The 21,029-nt window shown below is 42.5% G+C and overlaps 1 non-coding gene across 1 annotated transcript; it reads right to left on the minus strand.

Annotated features, from left to right (window-relative positions):
• Window positions 1-20,551: 20,551 nt before the first annotated feature.
• TRNAA-GGC (transfer RNA alanine (anticodon GGC)) lies at window positions 20,552-20,626 on the minus strand. The gene has a single exon. It is a non-coding gene; the product is annotated as a tRNA-Ala (tRNA).
• Between the last annotated feature and the right edge of the window lie 403 nt (window positions 20,627-21,029).

The following is a 21,029-nucleotide window of genomic DNA, read 5'->3' on the forward strand; positions in this document are numbered from 1 at the left end:
ACTTTGTCGGCCAGGGTCTTTAAATGGGGAGGGAGGCATATCGAGGATGCAGGGATGTTTTTGCCACCTCTCCACAAGCTCTCAGCCATCCTGACTATCAAAATAACAAACAGCTCACACTCCTTGTCAACCACCTGCACAGCCTCAAACACCCTTGCCTTGAATGCCACACTAAATCACATATCCCAGCGCTGCTCACCATGTAAACAACCTAAACTCCCCTCACACCGAGGCAGAGCAAGGTGTTTTCTTTACAGTGACAGACAAGGCAACACAACTCAAAGATAAGCAAAAATATTTATTGAGCTGGCAGGCAGTTTCAGAATAGACTGGTGAAAACAAAATAACGTTATAAAATATGACTAACTAATACAATTTACGCAACTCCATAATCACCAGCCGGTAAGCCGGACGGCTTTTTGCCAAGAAATAGAACAACAATAACTAAGCGGTTTTGGGAAACAGTATAAATCTTCCTCAGCTGGCTAATGACACCCAAAAATGGGCATCCCAGAAGAACCAATCAACCCAAGCTGACTCTCCTAGTGCTGCTGAGAGTAACCATTAATTAGAAGGAGATTAAAACAACTCCTTTCAAGGTCACACATAACCAAAACACTGCTGGAAGAATAAAAATTGGTAAGCAGCCCAGAAACCAAAACCACCAGATACATGTATATGATTAGATTTTTAAAATCCACAATACCCTTTAAAAGAAATCTTCATTACAAATGGTATCCCTTTTACATTAAAACAAATAGGCTATTATATATCACTTACATAATACTTGTCCACCATCACTGATTCACTCTTTCCCAATTCTTTCTCCTTTCTGTAATACCTTCTCACCTTTCCCCATTTGCACATTATGGCTTCCTGTGTTTTCTCTAAACCAGCTGTGTGCCTTTACATGCACAGCAATCTTGCTCAAGAGATATTCCTAAAGATTCCCTGACATCCCCTCAAATATGCATAGTTTGCTGTAAGTCCATCAATAATTCTCCCCTAGAACATAGGTCTGTCTGTGTGTATAAGGACAGGATCCTTACCTCCCATCTCAGGTCTATCTGGTAGTATGAAGTGAAGAAAATTAATCTGTTCACTTGCAAATAAGCCACAACAGAAATCTACAAACTGGAACAAAAGAAAACAAAAGGAAGGCATAATTTTACATATAATTTACTAGAGATGGGCACAAACTGCAAAACAAACTGAATTTTTACTCAAACCAGGCTGATTTGTGATTCTCCCCCCCTCCCCATTTCAAAAGCATTATTACTTTGCTGTTCTTTTTGACCTGGTTGCAGTTTCTGAACCAAAAACTAACCACTATTTTTTGTATGTGGAGGTTTGAGTAATTCATTAAAGAGGTTCATTGGCCAGACAGCCTGGCACCAATTCAATCAATTCCTAGGCAATGCAGGGAGTGAACTTGTGGAGAGCCCTAGAAACACCCATAGTAGTTGTCCACAGCTTTATTGGAAGCTGTGGCAGCCAACCACGGAGCTCCCATTCTGCTGTATGGGAGTAAATTGTATATATACAATCCATGCTTAACCCTTTTCATTCTGGTTTTTGCCTGGGCCATGGGACTAAGACAGTTCTGGTTGCCCTCATGGATGACCTCCAGAGGCATCTGGATAGAGGTGGTTCAGTGGTACTGATGCTGTTGGACCTGTCGGCTGTGTCCGACACAGTAGACCATCAGTTACTGACCCACTGCCTAGCTAACACTGGAATCCAGGGGTTGGACTTACACTGGCTCTCCTCTTTTCTCCAGGGTTGGGGACAAAGGGTGGCGATAGAGGAGAAGCTATCTTGACAGCGCCTGCTTATATGTGATGTGTCACAAGGGGCAGTTCTCTCCCCAATGTTGTTTAATATCTACATGCACCCCCTTGCCCAGATTGCCCATAGGTATGGGCTGGGGTGCCATCAGTATGCAAATGATACCATCTGTTGATGGGTGACCAGTCTGACTCCATCCTAGAAGATCCGACCCAGGCCCTACAAACTGTGGCAGAGTGGCTCAGGCTGAGTCAACTGAAATTGAATCCGATGAAGATGGAGGTCCTGTATCTAAGTTGTGGTGGTCCAGGAGTGGAGATTCCACTACCGGCCTTCAATGGGTGCCAAAGGTTAAGAGCGTAGGGGTGCTCCTGGATCCCTCTTTAACAATGGAGGCCCAGGTAGCAGTCACTGCCGAATCAGCCCTTTACCACCTTCAGCTGATAAGGCAGCTGGTCCCCTTCCTTGAATGCAATGACTTGAGGACAGTGATCCATGCTATGGTCACCTCAAGACTGGATTGCTGTAATGCCCTTTACACGGAACTGCCCTTGTCTCAAACCCAGAAGCTTCAACTATTGCAGAATGCTGCAGCCAGGTTGTTACTGGGACTTCCCTCATGGGAGCACATTCAACCTGTGCTGAAAGTGCTGCACTGGTTGCCTACTGCATACCAGATCTGTTTCAAGGTGCTGGTTTTCACCTTTAAAGCCATATATGACCAGGGACCTGCATACCTTCAGGACTGCCTTTCCCAACATGATCCCCAGAGAGCACTATGGTCAGGGTCACAAAACCTGCTTTTGATTCCTGGCCTTAAGGAGGCCAGGCTCAAGACGTCCAGAGCCAGGCCTTCTCTGTTGCAGCTCTATGCTGGTGGATTGAGCTCCCTGAGGAGGTTAGGGCCCTACGAGATCTTTCACAGTTCCACAGGACCTGCAAGACTGTGCTCTTCTGCCAAGCATTTGTTAACTACGATTAAAGACTGCAACAGATATTGAATTATCTGGACCACCTCAAAGCACAGACCTGACCTTAAGATCCTTTCTTTTTCTCTATGGAACATCTGGTAGTAACAGTGGATGGTGAAATTAGACACAAAATAGATAGGCAGCTATCTGCCATCATTAAATATGCCATCATTTTAAGATTGTCATAGCACCTGAAATAGTTTTATGTTTTTAATCTATTAGGAGTATATTGGCTTTTATGTGATGTTCTATGAATATGTAAGCCACCCTGAACCTGCTTCAATGGGGAGGGTGGGATACAAGCCAAATAAATAAATAAATATTATACACCACACCCTAACCCAGCTGTTTTCACTTTGCAGCAGGAAAGAGTGAGGGAGAATTAGGAGAAGAAGAATTGCTTGCTGCTGGGCAAATCCAATATTCACCCAATTTGAAGGGCAGGTGGAGGAGAACCTGCTGAAGACTCCCTGTGAGCTTGATGTCTCTAACTCACGAGGGGGCTATTCTTCCACCTCCCAAGCTCACAAACCATAGAAACCATGAACCAATTCAGGAGAGTGAGCCATGAACCACTACAAACTGCCATTTTCCCAGTTCATGCCCATCCCTATTATATATATAATTTGCAAGACCACAGAAAAAACATACTCGAATCCCCTTGTCTGCCACATAATCTGAATTTTGAGAATAAGCCAAAGAAAGCTAATTTTAAAGTCCCATTGATTTGAGTGGAACTGTTAAATATATGCCTCAGACTTGCCAGGCCTGGTCTAACAACAAGCGGGAGCCAGCCAGGAGTGGGGACATTGAGGGACAGCCATTAACAACAATGTTACATCACTTCCATGAAAACCCTGAAGGTGATGTTATGTCTCCCTAGTAATCACCAGCAACTTTACAATAAAACCATGAATTTTCAGCAATTCCTGTTGGAAAAGGTATTACTTCCAGGGAAAACTTAGAGAAGATAGCTTTGCCATCTCCCATGTCCCAGCAGGGGATTCTCTGGTTTCAGGAGCTCCTCTCCACCACATGCCAGATTGCCAGTGGGGGAAACCCCTTCTCTAAACAGGAGCATTACCATGCAATGTTCCCAATGTGATGATATCACCCAGATATGACATCATCATGTTAGGGATGTTCTGGTATTTGAACAAACTCTATGGTTTTGAGGGTGAAAAAACCATAGAGTTTGGCTTGCCATTTACCCATGGAATAAAAATGGTCAGAAAATGGCCCCCTTTACAACACTGTAGGAATTTCCCTGATGTAACAAACACAAATTTACTGATGTAGCAAACACAAATTTGAGCAGACTTTGGAGGATGTTGGAAGACAGGAGGGCCTGGTGTGACTTTGTTCATGGGGTCGCAAAGAGTCGGACTCGACTGTGCGACTGAACAACAACAACAACAAAGAAATTCCCCCATGTCTCTGTGGTCTTTATTACTGAGATTAGGGAAAATTCCTACAGCACTACTGGGAAGTAGCATAACTTTGTCACCAAGCTCCACCCTCCCAAGACACCACCCTCAAGATCTCAAAACATTTGCTGAAGTAGTGCTGGCACTCCTAGACCCTATCCTTACCATAGGGTGTCACTTGTTTGTAGAGACAAGGATCATGAGACAACCAAGCTGCTCACCCCCTCTTCCCCCCCTCTTCCAAGAACAATAATTGAATAATTCAACTAAACAAAGTGAAAGTTAATTCCAAATAAACAGAGAAAGATCATCCTTCATAATTGTCTAAACTAACGTTCCTCCCCATGCCTTTTTGAATCATTCAAAAAGATAAACATGGGAGAAAGGGACAGAGTGCTTGTCTGGAGCAACTGCTTCATATTGCTCACTGGTACAATAAGCATGCCCATCATGAAACAGTTCTTTCCAACTGACACAGTAGAAACTCTGAACTTTTTTTCAGTTCAGTGAAACTTTAGATTATTGCTCACATTCATATCAAGACTCATGCATTGTGAACTGAAAGGAAACTTCAGTCTGGCTTTCTTATCTCCAGCCTGTCTTTCTTATCTCCAGTTCTATTATGAGATTAGAGGCAATTTCTTTAGTCGTTTGCTGTGTTTTGAACCATAAGGGATTGAAGGTATTGACCTAGCAAAGTAGCATCCTCTCAGTCATGTGTCACTGAATTTATCAATAGTTTCCTTTCAGTTCATAGGTTTTTGGTGTGTTTTTTTTTAAACTTTCCAGCAACTGGCTGCCTAGCTTGAAGAAGTGTTAAAAAGTGTACATGGACTACAGTTTTCAAAATGTCCATACAGAGTGACTGGTCTGGAAGACATAATGGAATTTCTCTCTGTTTCCAGTTGCCACATTTGTTTCATTTTAGCTCTAAATATTCCCCAAAGGCTTGATCTGCACATGTTTTTTTTCCATTGCCAGGAAGGGAAAATTTATAGACCAGATGTTGCACTACCTGGCTTCTGTTCTTAGTCCATCTGGTCCCCTCCAACAGTCCATGCTCCAGTTTACAAGAACAAAGTTTTAACACTTCCTACATTCTTCCCCCTCTGGTTTGTTTACTTTCCATCCCTTGTCCATATCTACTCATTATCATACATATCACAATGTACTATTTATTAATAAAATAAGTCCCATTTAAATATATGATTGAAAATATGGTGTATAAATCTGCAAGAATTATCATTATCTAAAGCTTCAGATCTTATCTAAAAATCATACTATACATCCTGACTGAGCAAAATGGTATTACAAAGCATTTCACTCATTCCAAAACAAAATATTTCATTGGAATCCCCCCCTCGCTTATAAAATAATGGGGGGAGAACTTTTTGCCCCTGGATTTTCTGTATGTGTAGATCTATCCCACAGAAATTGTGATATTCCCTATCGGGAGAGGGGGGCATTCAAAAAAAATCAGCTCCTGCAAAAATTGGAAATATAACAAGGAAAAAACAGAAAAATTTCTGGGTTTTATTTACATTCTCTGGAATCACCATTATAGCTGCTCGCATGACTGATGACAATTCTGCCACATTGACTGGTGGGAAACCACCCTCAGTTTCTTAGATGGTGAGAGTGAGTTTACCATTTTAAAAGTAGGGGGTTTTTTTGGCAATGGCTAGTTTCGTTACACAAGACAGACTTTCTTTATGGCAGACTTCCTTTAGTGCTGTGCACCACTGCATATCCCTTTAATCATGTACACTGTTTTGGATTTTCTTAAAAATGTAGCTTATGCTTCTATGCTATGCACTGTGACTTCCTGTGGCGAGCAGATGGCTGAAAAATGTTCTTACAACATCACTGAACTGAATCACTTTCTGTCTTCCCAATGAGCTGTGCATAGCTGCATAGCCATGAACTGTACAATCACTTAGGTAGCAGTTGGAAGTCTGGTTTGCCCTTGAGAGGATTAAAGTGGGAGGCAAATAGTCCTTGATCAGAGACCAAAATTAGAACCAAAAGTTAATAGTCCTTACAACTTCAGTGACTCACTTGTCAGTAATCTTACATCTACCATGGAAATTTCCAGAGGAGTCACATCTTCAGCAACGTGACAGACAATAGGCCTCGTCTTCTTGTACTTTTTATACAGCTGTAAAAAAATTAAACATTCAGCCTGTTAGAGACAATTTATCCGCCTCTCCCGGCCTCTCCAGGAGATTCAAAGAAAAAGAGCTGTCAGTCGGGAGTCTCCTTTAAAATATACAACTTTATTGATATCAAGAAAGAGGGGAGTTGCTTTGCAACAAGCTCTCTGATCAGTTCCATACATGCCTTTTTATCCTCTATTCCCGGCCGATGAGTCCCTCCTCCTTTCCCCATAGGCTGAGGTACTCGGAAGGTACAGCCTATTCGAACGCGTACTTCATACTCCCTCCTTGATATGTACCCCTCCCGTTACATACATTGCATGTGCATTTAAATTTACCTTTCTTCGAAGTAGGGTGTGTCAGTTAATATTCATTACTTGATTATGCCTGCGTACTTGCTACTTATTAGTTTGTATTGCTATTAATCTTTACTGTTGTCATGGCCTGTTCAACCATGTCATTTCTTTTAGTATAGTAGTTCTACTTCTGCATTTTAACAATGGCTAATACACCTGTTCTATGGTTACTAAATGTTTGTGCTTTGCATACCTGGTTTTGCTTTTTGTGTTTTTACAATCACTAAGACATTACATTTGGTTCTTTCTTTGAAAAGTACCTTCTGTTTGTTTCAGCTCATTTCATTATTTCACCCCTCTCAATCCCTACTATTTTATTTTTACCTGAGCTGGAACATTTTCATACTTTGCAACCATCAGCTGAGCTTGTCCCTTCTTTGTATGTTTCTTTATTGCTGACTTGCAAGCACTGGTGCACACAGGTAAACAGTGTAGACAACAACAACAGATGATGCTGATTACTACTATGATTATACCAATTTGAAATATGCTCTTGAGCCATTTCCAGCCTGGTAACCAGGAGGTTAGCCAGTCTCAGGGAATTTGTATTCCTTCATAGTTTTCCTTTAAAGTAGTTTGCATTTCTTGTAGGTGCATTTCTATGCTTTTATTTAAATCATGAAACTGCACATGGCATTGTGTTCCTCTCACCTTACAAAATCCTCCTTGCTGCGCTAACAAATAGTCTAGGGCCATCTGATGTTGTAGCTGGGTCTGACTTAATTCTTCTATTTCAGTTTTCAATTCTCTGATGACCTTCCCTGTTGCATTCACTGTTTTCTCTAGTCTACAGGTCAGGCCTATTATGCTTTTACGATTTTCTTGTGCCACTATTCCTGGGTAGGCCCCTAATGTTAAAAGACCTGTTATTAATCCTCCCCCTATGCGGCTGCCTTCATCATCTGAGAGCTGACGGCCCACAATTACTTCATCTTTACAATTTGTACCTAACTGTCCCACTCGTGGACTGAGATGATCTTCCCTTTTTATCCGGGAATGCTTGGGCAAAACCTGCATCGGGAAGGTCAAGAATCCTATCCCAGCACATGCCCCTCTCTTGTACCCAGGATGATAATTAGTGGCCCACTTATCAAAGAAAAACCACATATTGGGGTCTTTTATTTTCATCCCTGAACATATACTATCTTTACCTGAATAATCGGCCTGGAACATTGGTATGTCAGGAAAAATATCTCTCAAAGTTGTCTTGCCCCACAGGAAAGTTTTATTCCCCAATGCATGATTTCCTCGTTTTGACAACCAGAAGTAGTCTGTGCAAGCACTGTAGTTACTCAGCTTGCTCATTCTTTCTTGTGCTTGGTTGAAGCCTGGCACTATAGAGTTCTATACCCCACTATGAGTGTGACAGAAACATAAGCCTAGGGTCAGTTTGCTGTATCTAAACCATCTTAATCTGATTTTTCCTATATTGAGTGGGAAACAAACAATATTTCATGTTCTGACCATTTAGATAATGCTTGTAAGGACCCTACTACTAATGGGGTCTCACTTATTAATCCAGGTAGCAGACTCAGCGTTACTACTGATGTGGGATACTCATAAATTAATCTAGAGCTTTTCCCATGTTGCTGAAACATATAATGAGCGTGACGGATCCAGGTGTTGACAGAAGAAACCCCTTTTCTCCCAATAGTCCTGACTCTCCTCCACCTTTGGCCAGTTTTCTGCAAGGTCAGGAATTAACAGGGAAGTATTCCAGAACTCTTACCAACGAGTCCAATGTCCATTAATAGTATCCTTCTAAAAATACTCTTTTACGGGGGTGTAGAATCTTTCCCACCCAGGTTGTTTTGCCTGTATTACCACAAATGAGGACAACCTAAGACTCAGGTCCTCTGAACCTAGTTTCTGCATACACCAACTCCACTCAGTGCAGGTTCCTCTTATTTTCCACTTGAAGAAACTTTTCGTGTGGACAAATTTGAGATGTGTACATTAACTTTTTCAGACCGTTTCCTCGTATTCTTAACAGAAATCCCCTTACCAATGACTCCCAACTATCAGTAGGACTCCCAACTATCAGTAGGACTCCCAACTATCAGTAGGAGTCAGTAATAATAATAATAAGTTTTTATTTATACCCCACCTTCCCCGCCAAGGCAGGCTCAGGGCGGCTTACAAGGCATGATATAATATCATGGTATAACAATAAACAGATAATAAAATCAATAAACAACGGCATAGATACAATATGTAAATTAATATTAAAATTAAGCTATTAAATTAAGCTAAAAACAATACCATGGTGCTATAATCTCTGTTTATCCAAGATACCATAATATTAGTTCTGGTTCCATCTTAAAAGGCTAATTGGAAGAGGGCGGTTTTGCAGGCCCTACAGAACTGATTGAGATCCCGTAGGACCCGGACCTCTTCCGGCAGCTGATTCCACCATTGGGGTGCTTTTATGGAGAAGGCCTGCTCCCTGGTTGTTTTAAGTTTGGCTTCCTTAGGCCCAGGGATTTCCAAAAGATTTTGTAAGCTGGAGCGCAGTGCTCTCTGGGGAACATATGGAGAGAGGCGGTCCCTCAGGTAGGCAGGTCCTCGGCCATATAGGGCTTTAAAGGTAATAACCAGCACCTTGTAACAAACCCGGTATACAATTGGCAGCCAGTACAGTTCCCACAGCCTAGGCCGCACATGTTCCCACCGAGGTAGTCCCACCAGCAGCCTGGCTGCAGCGTTCTGCACTAGCTGCAGTTTCCGGGTTCAACAGGGGCAGCCCCATGTAGAGGGCATTACAGTAGTCCAATCTCGAGGTGACCGTCGCATGAATCACTGTTGCCAGGTCGCCTCGCTCCAAGAAGGGGCCAACTGCCTTGCCTGTCTAAGGTGAAAGAAGGCAGATTTGGCAGTGGCAGCTATCTGGGCCTCCATTGTCAGGGAAGACTCCAGTAGCACTCCCAAGTTCCTGACCTCGCGCACTGGTACCAGTGGCACCCCGTCAAAAGCTGGAAGGGGAATCCCTCCTTCCAGACCGCTGCGACCTAGGCAAAGGACCTCTGTCTTCGCTGGATTCAATTTCAGCCCGCTCAGCTTGATCCAATCAGCCACGGCTTGCAATGCCTGGTTCAGATCTACAGGGACATTGGCAGCCCGGCCACCCGTCAATAGATAGAGCTGGGTGTCATCAGCATACTGGTGACAACCCAGCCCATATCCCTGGGCAATCTGGGCAAGGGGGCGCATGTAGATGTTAAATAACATTGGAGAGAGAACCACCCCCTGGGGCACCCCACAATTAACTGGGTGCCTCTGGGATAGCTCTCCCCCAATCACCACCCTTTGTCCCCGACCTTCAAGGAAAGAGGAAAGCCACTGTAAGGCTAACCTCTGAATCCCTGCGTCAGCGAGGTGGTGGGTCAGCAGCCGGTGATCGACCATATCGAACGCCGCCGATAGGTCTAGCAACAGCAGTACTGCCACACCGCCTCAATCCAGATGTCACCGGAGATCATCCATGAGGGTGACCAGCACTGTCTCCGTCCTGTGGCCTGGGCGGAAGCCGGACTGAAAAGGATCTAAGGTGGAAGTGTCATCCAGAAAGCTCTGCAACTACAATGCCGCAGCCCTCTCTATAACTTTGCCCCAAAAGGGCAAATTTGAGACCGGACGGTAATGCGCCAATTTGGCCGGATCTGATGTAACCTTTTTCAGGAGGGGGCAGACCACTGCCTTTTTCAGAGGGGTTGGAAGAAGACCCTCTGAAAGAGATCTATTTATGATGTCCCGTATAGGACATCTTAGCTCCTCCTGGCAAGCTTTAATTAACCAGGAGGGGCAGTAGAGTTGGATTTTTCAATACCCACTGCCAATACCTGTCCATGGAATTCTAAGTGTTCAAAATACAGATGTGAGGATGACCAATATCACCAACAAAATGATGTAACACTTCTCTCCATGTGGTACTCCTGAGGGTGCCATGTATATGACTGATCCTCATCTATTTCTTCATTGTCCCACCCTTCTCTCGTGGAACATCTGGTACAAATCATGTTGTGTATTTCTGTGTAAATTGTTCAGGGTGGTGAGAACCAGAGAGAATTGTGAGGAACTCCAAAGGGATCTGTTGAGGCTGGGTGAGTGGGCGTCAATGTGGCAGATGCGGTTCAATGTGGCCAAGTGCAAAGTAATGCACATTGGGGCCAAAAATCCAAGCTACAAATATAAGTTGATGGGGTGTGAACTGGCAGAGACTGACCAAGAGAGAGATCTTGGGGTCATGGTAGATAACTCACTGAAAATGTCAAGACAGTGTGCGTTTGCAATAAAAAGGCCAACACCATGCTGGGAATTATTAGGAAGGGAATTGAAAACAAATCAGCCAGTATCATAATGCCCCTGTATAAATCGATGGTGTGGTCTCATTTGGAGTACTGTGTGCAGTTCTGGTCGCCGCACCTCAAAAAGAATATTATAGCATTGGAGAAAGTCCAGAAAAGGGCAATTAGAATGATTAAAGGGCTGGAACACTTTCCCTATGAAGAAAGGTTGAAACGCTTGGGGCTCTTTAGCTTGGAGAAACGTCGACTGCAGGGTGACATGATAGAGGTTTACAAGATAATGCATGGGGTGGAGAAAGTAGAGAAAGAAGTACTTTTCTCCCTTTCTCATAATACAAGAACTCGTGGGCATTCGATGAAATTGCTGAGCAGACAGGTTAAAACGGATAAAAGGAAGTACTTCTTCACCCAAAGGGTGATTAACATGTGGAATTCACTGCCACAGGAGGTGGTGGCAGCCACAAGCATGGCCACCTTCAAGAAGGGTTTAGATAAAAATATGGAGCAGAGGTCCATCAGTGGCTATTAGCCAGTGTGTATATGTGTGTGTGTGTGTATAATTTTTTTTGGCCACTGTGTGACACAGAGTGTTGGACTGGATGGGCCATTGGCCTGATCTAACATGGCTTCTCTTATGTTCTTATGTGTACTCTCTTTGTTGCATATGTTGAATGAGCACTGTTGGGTTTAACTTAATTCTATAAAGTTCTCCTCGCTTCCGGCAGGACCATCTAGGAGGATGAACCTTAAAAACCTGCAATCTGCTTTCTGTTTCTGATATTAGTATTTTCCTCACTAGACCACACTTGGGATCTCTTTGTGTGTACTCTACTCTATTTTCCCTTTTGTCCTGGTAAATTTGAAAAGTGTAGTAGTCACACAGTCATCCTTCAGCCACCAGTTTCCAGTTCAGGGGTCCTAAAAGAATATCAAACAGAGGAGTACAATATTGATCAAATAACAATTTTCCCTCAGTGTTCATTTAGCGCCTAGAGATCCTCAACTTCAGAGGATCTGTGGTTTGGGCTACTGTCCAGGTAACATCACCAGTCTCCTCTTCCTCTGGCTCTAGGACCTTCTTCACCCTCGTGAAGTGAATCCATCCATTTTCTTCTGTGTGAACCGCTGTTTCAGTAGTCAACAGAACCTGGTAAGATCCTAACCATTGCGGAGACAAAGGCTCATCCTTCCAAGTTTTGATCAGCACCCAGTCACCCGGTTGTATTTGGTGTAGGGGAAATTCCTGCAGTGGCATCTGCACCAGCAAAGCTTTCTGTCGGAGAGAGAACAACAGGGACAGTAGATGTTCAAGGTAACGCTTAATGAACTTATCAGTTATTTCTGGCCATGGCAGGCTCTCCAACGCTCCCTGTGGTCCTGGAAATAGAATTCCATAAAGTAGTTCAAGAGGAGAAACCCCCACATCTTTTCTAGGCCGTGTTCTAAGTTGCATCAGTACTATAGGTAGAGCCTGTCCAAGGGAGCTTGGTTTCCAGAATAACCTTTTTCAGTTGCAACTTAATACTTTGGTTCATTCTTTCCACTTGGCTGCTATTGGTGGGGTGCCAGGGGGTGTGGAGCTTCCATTTTATCCCCAAAGCTTCCATCACCTCCTGTACCACCCTTCCTAAGAAATGACTTCCCCTACAGGAGTCTATAGCTTCTACAATCCCGTAACATGGGCAAATCTGCTCCAAAATCAGTTTGGCTACAGTGGATGTGTTGGCTGTGGTTGTAGGAAAACATTCTACCCATCCTGTAAGCTCATCCTGTACCATCCTGTACCATCACTAAGCAATATTTTAACCTGCCCACTCTGGGCATTTCAGTGAAGTCCACTTGCATGTACTGGAAGGGGCGTATGGCCAATTGTTGCCCCCCTTGTGTCTTAGTGTGAATAGTTTGTTAATTGACAGCTTTGCACACCATGCATCCATCACAGATCTGTTTGGTCACCCCATAGATGCCTAGGCATATAAACTTTTTCAGGAACAAATCCACCATCTCCAGGGTTCCCCAGTGGCCCCCTTCATGCAAGCAAGTTAATACTTGCCTAGCTAGAGGCTTTGACAGTCACTGTCTCCCATCTGGGGTTACCCATTTTTTCTCATTCACCTCCCTCCTAATTTTTTAATCTGGTGTAGCTCCTTTTCTGTGAAGACTGGTTGTATGTCAGGCTCCTTAAGTTCTGGTACCAGGCTTTTTAGAGCTACTTCTTCTAGGGGATCCAATCATAGCAGCTTCCTTGGCTGCTACATCCACCAAGTGATTCTCTATAGTTTCATTTGAGGTACCAGTCTGGTGTCCCCTGATATGCACCACTGCCAATTGTTCTGGTCCCCACAAGTTGTTTAAAATCTCCAATATTAGTTTCTCGTGCACTAGTTGCTTTCCTCTACTAGTTAGCATTCCCCTTTCCTTCCAATTTTTTCCAAAAGTCTGCAGTTGGGAGGAAAATGATAGTTAAAAATAGTTTGGGATGATGTGAGTCCACTCTAGGTATTCTTGGAGAAGACTGACTGGAGAAGATTGATATCATGTCCAAGTTTTCAACAGAAGTTATCTCATGCTGTTGCCTGATGGTCCACACCTCCCCCCCCCCACTCCTGCCTCCTCTTGGACTCCCATGTGTTTCTAGGCTTGGCAATCCTACATACACACATAAATACCACTGAACAATGATTTCCAATGCATCATGTACCATTTTTAAAAGTCTAAAGAGTTTGTAAAAGTCCTTTCAGAATATACAGAATATATAGCGATGACCTGGACAGTCCAAACAAACCCAATCTCATCAGATCTTAGAAGTTAAGCAGGGCCAACCCTGGCAAGTACTTGGAAGGGAGATCTCCAAGGAATACCAGGGTCAAGATGCATAGGCAGCCAATACAAGCAGCCTCTCTGAAAAACGTCTTAGCCCCACTAGGAGTCACTGGAAGTCACCGTGACTTTCAGAGCATGCAAGCACATGCACACAGACACAAACAAACACTTTAAAAAAATTAAAAGGAATATGCAGAACAGAGACACTGGCTGAAATCATTTAAGACTGTGCTATATTGAATTCCACCAGCTTTAAAAAGATCACCGACTTGGAAATCCTTTGGTGCTGTTTAGAGTATTTTGATTCGTACTACAGTCCCTCAATCTGCTGCCTTTTCTCCAATCTATTCATTGGTCTGATGACTTGGTAGAAACGATCCAGGCTTTTTTTTGAATCCACAGAGATTTTTACTCTCTCCTTCAGTTTTCGGCATTTATATTTGCAAAACTGTTGGAGGATTGCTATTTGTATTCAAGACCCATTTTCAATTACTTGAATAACCTTTACAATTGTAAACAAGGAAGAACAGAATAACACTAAAGAACAATACAGCAGTGAAAGTGAAAGACTCATTTCCAAGACAATGGTGACAGAGCCTCACACAAACCCAGTCATAGCTTTCCATAATTTTGTTTAAATTCACCTGATTTTTTTTATGTTTTGAATGGGATTGTCTTCCTAGCATCAGTGGTGCACACCTTTTGCTGAAAGCCTCTACTAAGACCTTAGGTATCTGGCTCTTGGTCTCTAGCTAGTGAAATAGGTGTCCATGACAGTGAAAACCCATCCCCCTTCCCAGCTACAGTTATTTAGGTAACTGACTCCCTTCTTGCAGTTGCCCTAGCTTGCCATGCTGATCCATACTTCAGTAATTTCAGTGTTATAGTACTGTAACATGTTCTGCAAAGAGGTGCCTTTGCAGATGACGCATATCTTACAGCCAGTACAAAATGTAGCAGCCTGTTTATTATTAGGGGTTAGCTGGCAGGGCCCTATTACTTCCATTTTGGAATCCCTCCATTGCTTGCCAATTAGTTTCCAGGTACAATCCACGTTGCCAATACTTACCTTGAAAGCCCATCATGGCCTAGGATGAAAAAATCCAATGGAACCACTCCTTTCTGTGGAGAACCCCTGGGACAGCTTCAGTCTTCTGAGCAAGGTCTGTTATTAGCATCCTCTTTATGTTAGTCATATTCTGTGACAATTTGGGCATGGGCATTTTTCATGGCTGGCCCATGTCTGTACAACATTCTCCTGGAAGAAGGTAAGCAGTCTTCTGCCCTCTTGACTTTTCAGGGAGACTGTAAATCAGCCTGTATTTCAGAAAGCTTTGGGATTACCTGAACTTGGGCAAAGGGAGAATCCTTCTAATGAGGCATAAAGTGTTTTCAATGCAGATTAATGTATTTTTGTAAGCTTCTTGGACTAAGGGTGCACCTTTTTACACTGCCTCTCAGAGTAAAAGAGAAATAAATGCTCTTTAGTAAATACATGAGATTAATGGCATGTGTGCCACCTTAACTTGGAGAAAATTCCTCCATTCTAAACAGACTTCCTCTCTTTAGGTGGCTGTTCCTTCAACAGAGGAGTCACTTAAACTGAAGGAATGCTTCAAAGTGTAATCCATGGAGTTGCAATTGTTTCCTTCAGGAATTTCAAACAGGGAAAAAACCCCAAAAAAGTTCTCCTAACACCAACATTACATGTTCCCATTGCAAAGTCATGTCTGAGTATGCTTAAACTTCTATAGTCTGGAGCCAGATCATGACTCTTAGATCAGAATTAAACATAGCCCCCTGTTGCAGACTACACGGCAACTAACAGACTTATTTAATCACTTCTAGCACACTGGTCCTACTAAAGCACTGACAAAGGTGGAGAGGATCCAGTGTGCTCTCCTTGATCAATAACCATAAGCCTGATTGCATGCTGAAGAAGTTGTGTGCCTGTGCTGGCATCATCCCTTCAAGGTTTTGCTCAATTTGCCGGATATGGGATATTGCTCTAGCTTCTTTATTTCACAAAAGCTGAAATTCTTTATTTCCCTATCAATCTAAACCCATTTTAGGATGATACTTCATTCTCTCTTGTGCTTCCAAGTCATCTTTCCCTATCCTCCCACTCCTCTCTTCTTTATGTATGAGTATTATCCATCTTTATCTGGGCAATTTTCATTCTGGTCAAGTGATTGGGCAGCAGAGACACTCGCTGTTTTGCTCATGAGACCTGTTCTTTTGATTTTTCCAGACTGCAGTAAACATATTCTTCCTGTGCAACTCCCCTTCCTTTTCTCATTTCTGTTATTTCTAACTCATTATGATCTTTCCATATGCTGAACTCTAAATTAAATTAATTACTGATGGATTTCATATCTCTTCAAAACAGAAGGGGCCATTGTAAAACACTATTCTGCTCAATAGAAAATGGGAGTCTTAGTTATTTAGCCAAAAAAAGGCAATTCAACTGTGCTCTGTGCTCTGTTCCCAGTCATTGGTGTCCCCCTTTTTTTTCCTTTTGAGCACCTCTGACTGCTAAAACTATCAGCAGATAAATTGTATCCATTTCTGGTCTGAGGAGGAGGCGGAGAAGAAGGAGATTGGATTTATACCCCACCCGTCACTACCTAAAGGGCTCTCAGAGCCTCTTACAATCTCCTTTCCCTTCCCCTCTCCTCCAAAGTTACACTAAGTGTCTGGGATTAAGAAGGTCTGAATTGATAGCAGTCCATAGAGCAAGGCAGAAACATAGTCAAGATCAGGACAAAGTCAATCAGATGACCCGGAGTCTCCAGAAGTTAAGTCTCCAGCAGTTAAATGCTACACTGGCACACCTTTGTACTGCAGACAAATTGCTCAGATGGAAAGGACCTGGAAACATAAGCATTATTTCCCCAAACTAGATATTATTGGTTATTTCAGTCTGTTGTTCAATCTGCAGTTCTTAATAGTCAGGCTATAAATATTTATAGCATATGAAAAATCCAGCTATAACATCAATAGGGTCATGAGGGGCAATTTTGGGGACAGCAGCCTTCCCTGAAAACTGGTTGTTCTGAGTAGGAGGCCAGAGCTCATCCAGTGTCTGGGGTGACTCAGCCTGTTCTTCTTGCTAGCACAGGTCTGCTGGGTCACAGGTTTATTTGGGTTGCTCTCTACTTAGTTGAAAGCTTCAGATTCCATACTTGAACTCCCTCTCTCTCTTACTATACTGTTTTAGAATTCAAAGGGAAGGAATGAAGCTGGCATTTTAAGCTTGTGAGATTCAGGATTGGACAGCACATCTGAGAGATCCTTCTTGGACTTAAAAACTATATAGACTCTTAAGAGAGGAAGATGCAAGAAGATCTCTCTATTTCTCCATCAGTGCTACTACACTGATCACAAACCTCACCCATTTTTTCCTGGGAAAGCCTGCCATTTGTTGCAGCAGCAGGCACAGCTCACAAATAGTCTTTAAAAAAAAAAAGCACCATTGTGACTGCTGAGAAATACTTATGCAGAATTACCACCAAAGGAAAATTGTGGGAGGGGGTTGACAGTTGACTGAAGAAAGGGAAAAAATAATGGGGACAACAGAGCTGGCTACTGCTGCTGTGGTATCCAAAACACAAGTGCTGATTTCCAGGCTCAGCTGCAGCTTCAGCCTTGCTCATGACAGACTGCTGGTTGGTTGACTTGTCAAACCCCATCTCCTCCACCTCAGAGATTCAGTGTAAGTTTGGCTTAGCACCAGAAAAGGAGAGGAAGGGGGACAGCTTCCATATACCTACAAGAGCCTGCGACTCACTTTCTCAGGCTTCAGGATCCACTTATGGGTCCCAGTCCACAGGTTGAGAAACACTGCTCTAAGACATATGTCCATACAGGCCTAAATGGAAGTAGGCAAGCTCTGAGCTACTGCAACGGAAGTTAATTTAAGGTCTCTAAGACCAGCACTTGGAACTGGCAACCAGTACTTTGAAACTAATTAGTAAGCACTGCAGACAGAAAAAATCTGGAGTAATATATGATTCCTACCAGCCTCTAGTTGGGATGCAGCAAGGAGAGATGACACATTGAAGTATATATGTCAGGACTGCTTGCCATTCCATTCTATTGTCTGATGACATGTGCTTAGAGCACACGAAAGCTTACATTCTGAATAAAACTTTGTTGGTCGTAAAGGTGCTACTGGACTCTTGCTTTTTTTCTACAACCACAAGGTTATCGTAACAAAAAAATTACTAAACATTCATTAAGTTTTGACACTATTCCATAACATATATTAAGGTGAAGATACAAAACATAACAGGTTCCAGTACTACAGTAGACGATGGATGCAATGCAGAAAATACAGGCACCAGTGGTTACACAAGAGGAACCTTCCTTTAGCTTTCTGAATGTTTGAAGTCCTGGATGAAAATAATAATCTTCTTGGTCCCGGTGCTCCCATATGAAATATGGAATCCCAATTACAGGTAGTTGGTATGATGTAATCCAAAAGGTCTTCTAACGAAGATGATCAAAACAGGTAGAGGAGTAAAGCAAGGATGTATTTTGGCACCACTTTTATTTAATATTTTCATTAACGATATGGTACAGTCTTTGCATAATTATGAATTTCACTCCTGAAGCTTGCAGATAGACATATTCCACTATTATTTTACACAGATGATGCAGTCTTGCTCTCTAGAACCCCTAATAGCTTCAAGAGAGCTTTATGTACTCATTTGCAATATTGCAGTTGAAATTGCTTGGAGAAAAATTGTACTAAGACCAAAGTAATGGTATTTACAAATAAGCCTAGAACATTTACCTGGCTTATTAATTCATGTCCCATGGAGCAGTTCACTCAGATAGGGTGTTGTATTCCAGTCATCTGGTTGTATGAAAGGACATGTTAATTTCCTGAATGCTAATGTTCAGAAAAGTGCTGGTGCCATAAAGAAGTTTTTTTGGTCCAAAGGAGGTTGTAACATAGAAGCTGCTATTAAGTTATTTTCTATTAAAGTACTACCCCAGCTATTGTATGGAGCTCCATTGTTCGTCCAATCTGAACTAATTTCTCTTGGAAGAAAGCAACTGAAATTTTAAAGAGCTATTTTCCAAGTTTCGACAAGTGTTTCTAATGCTACATTACACTTGGAGGAAGGTCTGCTTTCGGTAGAGGCAAAATTATGGACTTTTACTTTTCATTATTCTCACTTATTGGCCTTACTCATATTATGATGCAAGAGCAGGCCTCAGATTCAGCGGGAGCTCACAGGAGCACAGCTCCTGAACCTTTCTGAGAGTTCCACCTTCTCCTTCCCACCTTGTCTATTGAATAGGAGATGTAGCTGCATAACAATCCTGGATGAGCTCCACCACCTATTTTTCTACAAAACGTCCCCCTGTGCAAGAGCAAAATAATTTTGTTCCCCCCATGGTGGAAGAAGATTAGAAGCCAAACTGAGTTATCATGGTTTCTCTAAGCATCATATACAGGCCTTGGGTTATGCTCAGGCTAGAAGCTTTATAAAACAAAGAATAGCAGGTGTAGAATGACAGATGGATGTGAGTAGGATCAGGAACCCTGTATTTGATGTAAATACACTTAAGAGGATAACTTTAAGACCCTATATTAAATTTTTACATAATAGTAACCACAGGAGAACATTTACTCTTTTAAGGTATATGCTTTACTTTAATAAGCCAGGAGGTGAGATTTACTAGATCTTCTCTTCAAAGATCAATTACCCAATTCTTACATTTGACAGTACAACTTACAAAAAATCTGTTACAAAAATTATTTATATAAAACATAATTAATCCAAACAATTATTCAGACCATCTGGAGAAACACAATTCAATTTGTGTATCCAGTAGCATTCTTCCCAAAGCAATCTAGTGTGAATATCCTTAGAAGAATCTCACATTTCATATTTATACAATACAAGATATGTAAAGGTGTCATTTTCTCAATAAAATGGTTCACAAGTGGCACATCAGGAATTTTATTTTTAATTCAACTATGGTGTTTCAGGATTCTCATCATAACCTGATGAGTAGTACTTCCTCTGTACCAGAGACCACATTCACATTGGACAAAATACACAATGTATTTGCTTGCACACATGGAATAATGTTGTAGCATGATAGTAGGCCCTCCAGGATGGGGAATAAAGCTAGAAACTTCTAAGGCTTGTTGGCAAACCAGGCAGCATTTATATGGCTGGTGCCCCATAATGGCAGTTACTTCCTTACCAATTCAATTCATGCCTGAATGAACTAGGCAGTCCATGATATTTCTTGTTCTTCTTAGTCTCACATATTTTACAAATGCTGCTAGACAAGGAGTAAACTCAAAATTCCAAGTAATGCGGTTAAGTTTTTCTTTTTTCTGCTGCTCAAATAAGGATCACCTACCCACCCTGTCTGCTTTTTGTTCAATGAAATTAACCCTCTATAGAAATCCACTTGCCATACATCTACCATCTTCCAGATAGTGTATATATTCTGTGCAGTTAAGTCTCAGTCTCAAAATTGGCCATATGGAAGATTAGTATTTAAATGTGCAGGATGGAATGACCTGAAATGAAGATATGATTTTTTAGCCATATGTTTGTGATAGAACATATGAAGCTGCCTTATACTGAATCAGACCTTCGGTCCATCAAAGTCAGTATTGTCTTCTCAGACTGGCAGTTGGTCTCCAGGGTCTCAAGCTGAGGTTTTTCACACCTATTTGCCTGGACCCATTTTTGGAGATGCCAGGGATCGAACCTGGGACCTTCTGCTTGCCAAGCAGATGCTCTACCACTGAGCCACCATCCCTCCCAAACCACCAGGTATCTTGATGGCAGCCTATATACAGAAGCATCCAAAAAATCAACTCTACCCTTATGGTGCTGACTGGAAAATTTGATATTAGGATGCAAATTATTCATACACTTAATGAAGTCCAATGCACAATCTTCCCTCTAGGCTTCCCAATCCCCAGGTCACAGCGGGGGATCCCCCGGTTTTACAGGCTTCCCCCTGCCCCCAGCCAGCTGGACGGTGGGGGGAGCCCCTCCCCCACAGCCACCATGTACCTCTAGATCTCTGCCAGGACCTGCAAACAGGTCCAGTTTTAAAATGTGTGTGTGCCTTTAAATTGGAGCAGGAAGTACTTCATGGGGAAGGGTTAGCAACAGCAGACCTCGTCAGAATGCAGCCCCTCCATTTGTTTTGCTTTAAT

This window comes from Heteronotia binoei, chromosome 5 (genome assembly GCF_032191835.1).
Source record: "Heteronotia binoei isolate CCM8104 ecotype False Entrance Well chromosome 5, APGP_CSIRO_Hbin_v1, whole genome shotgun sequence".
Classification (NCBI taxonomy): Eukaryota; Metazoa; Chordata; class Lepidosauria; order Squamata; family Gekkonidae; genus Heteronotia; species Heteronotia binoei.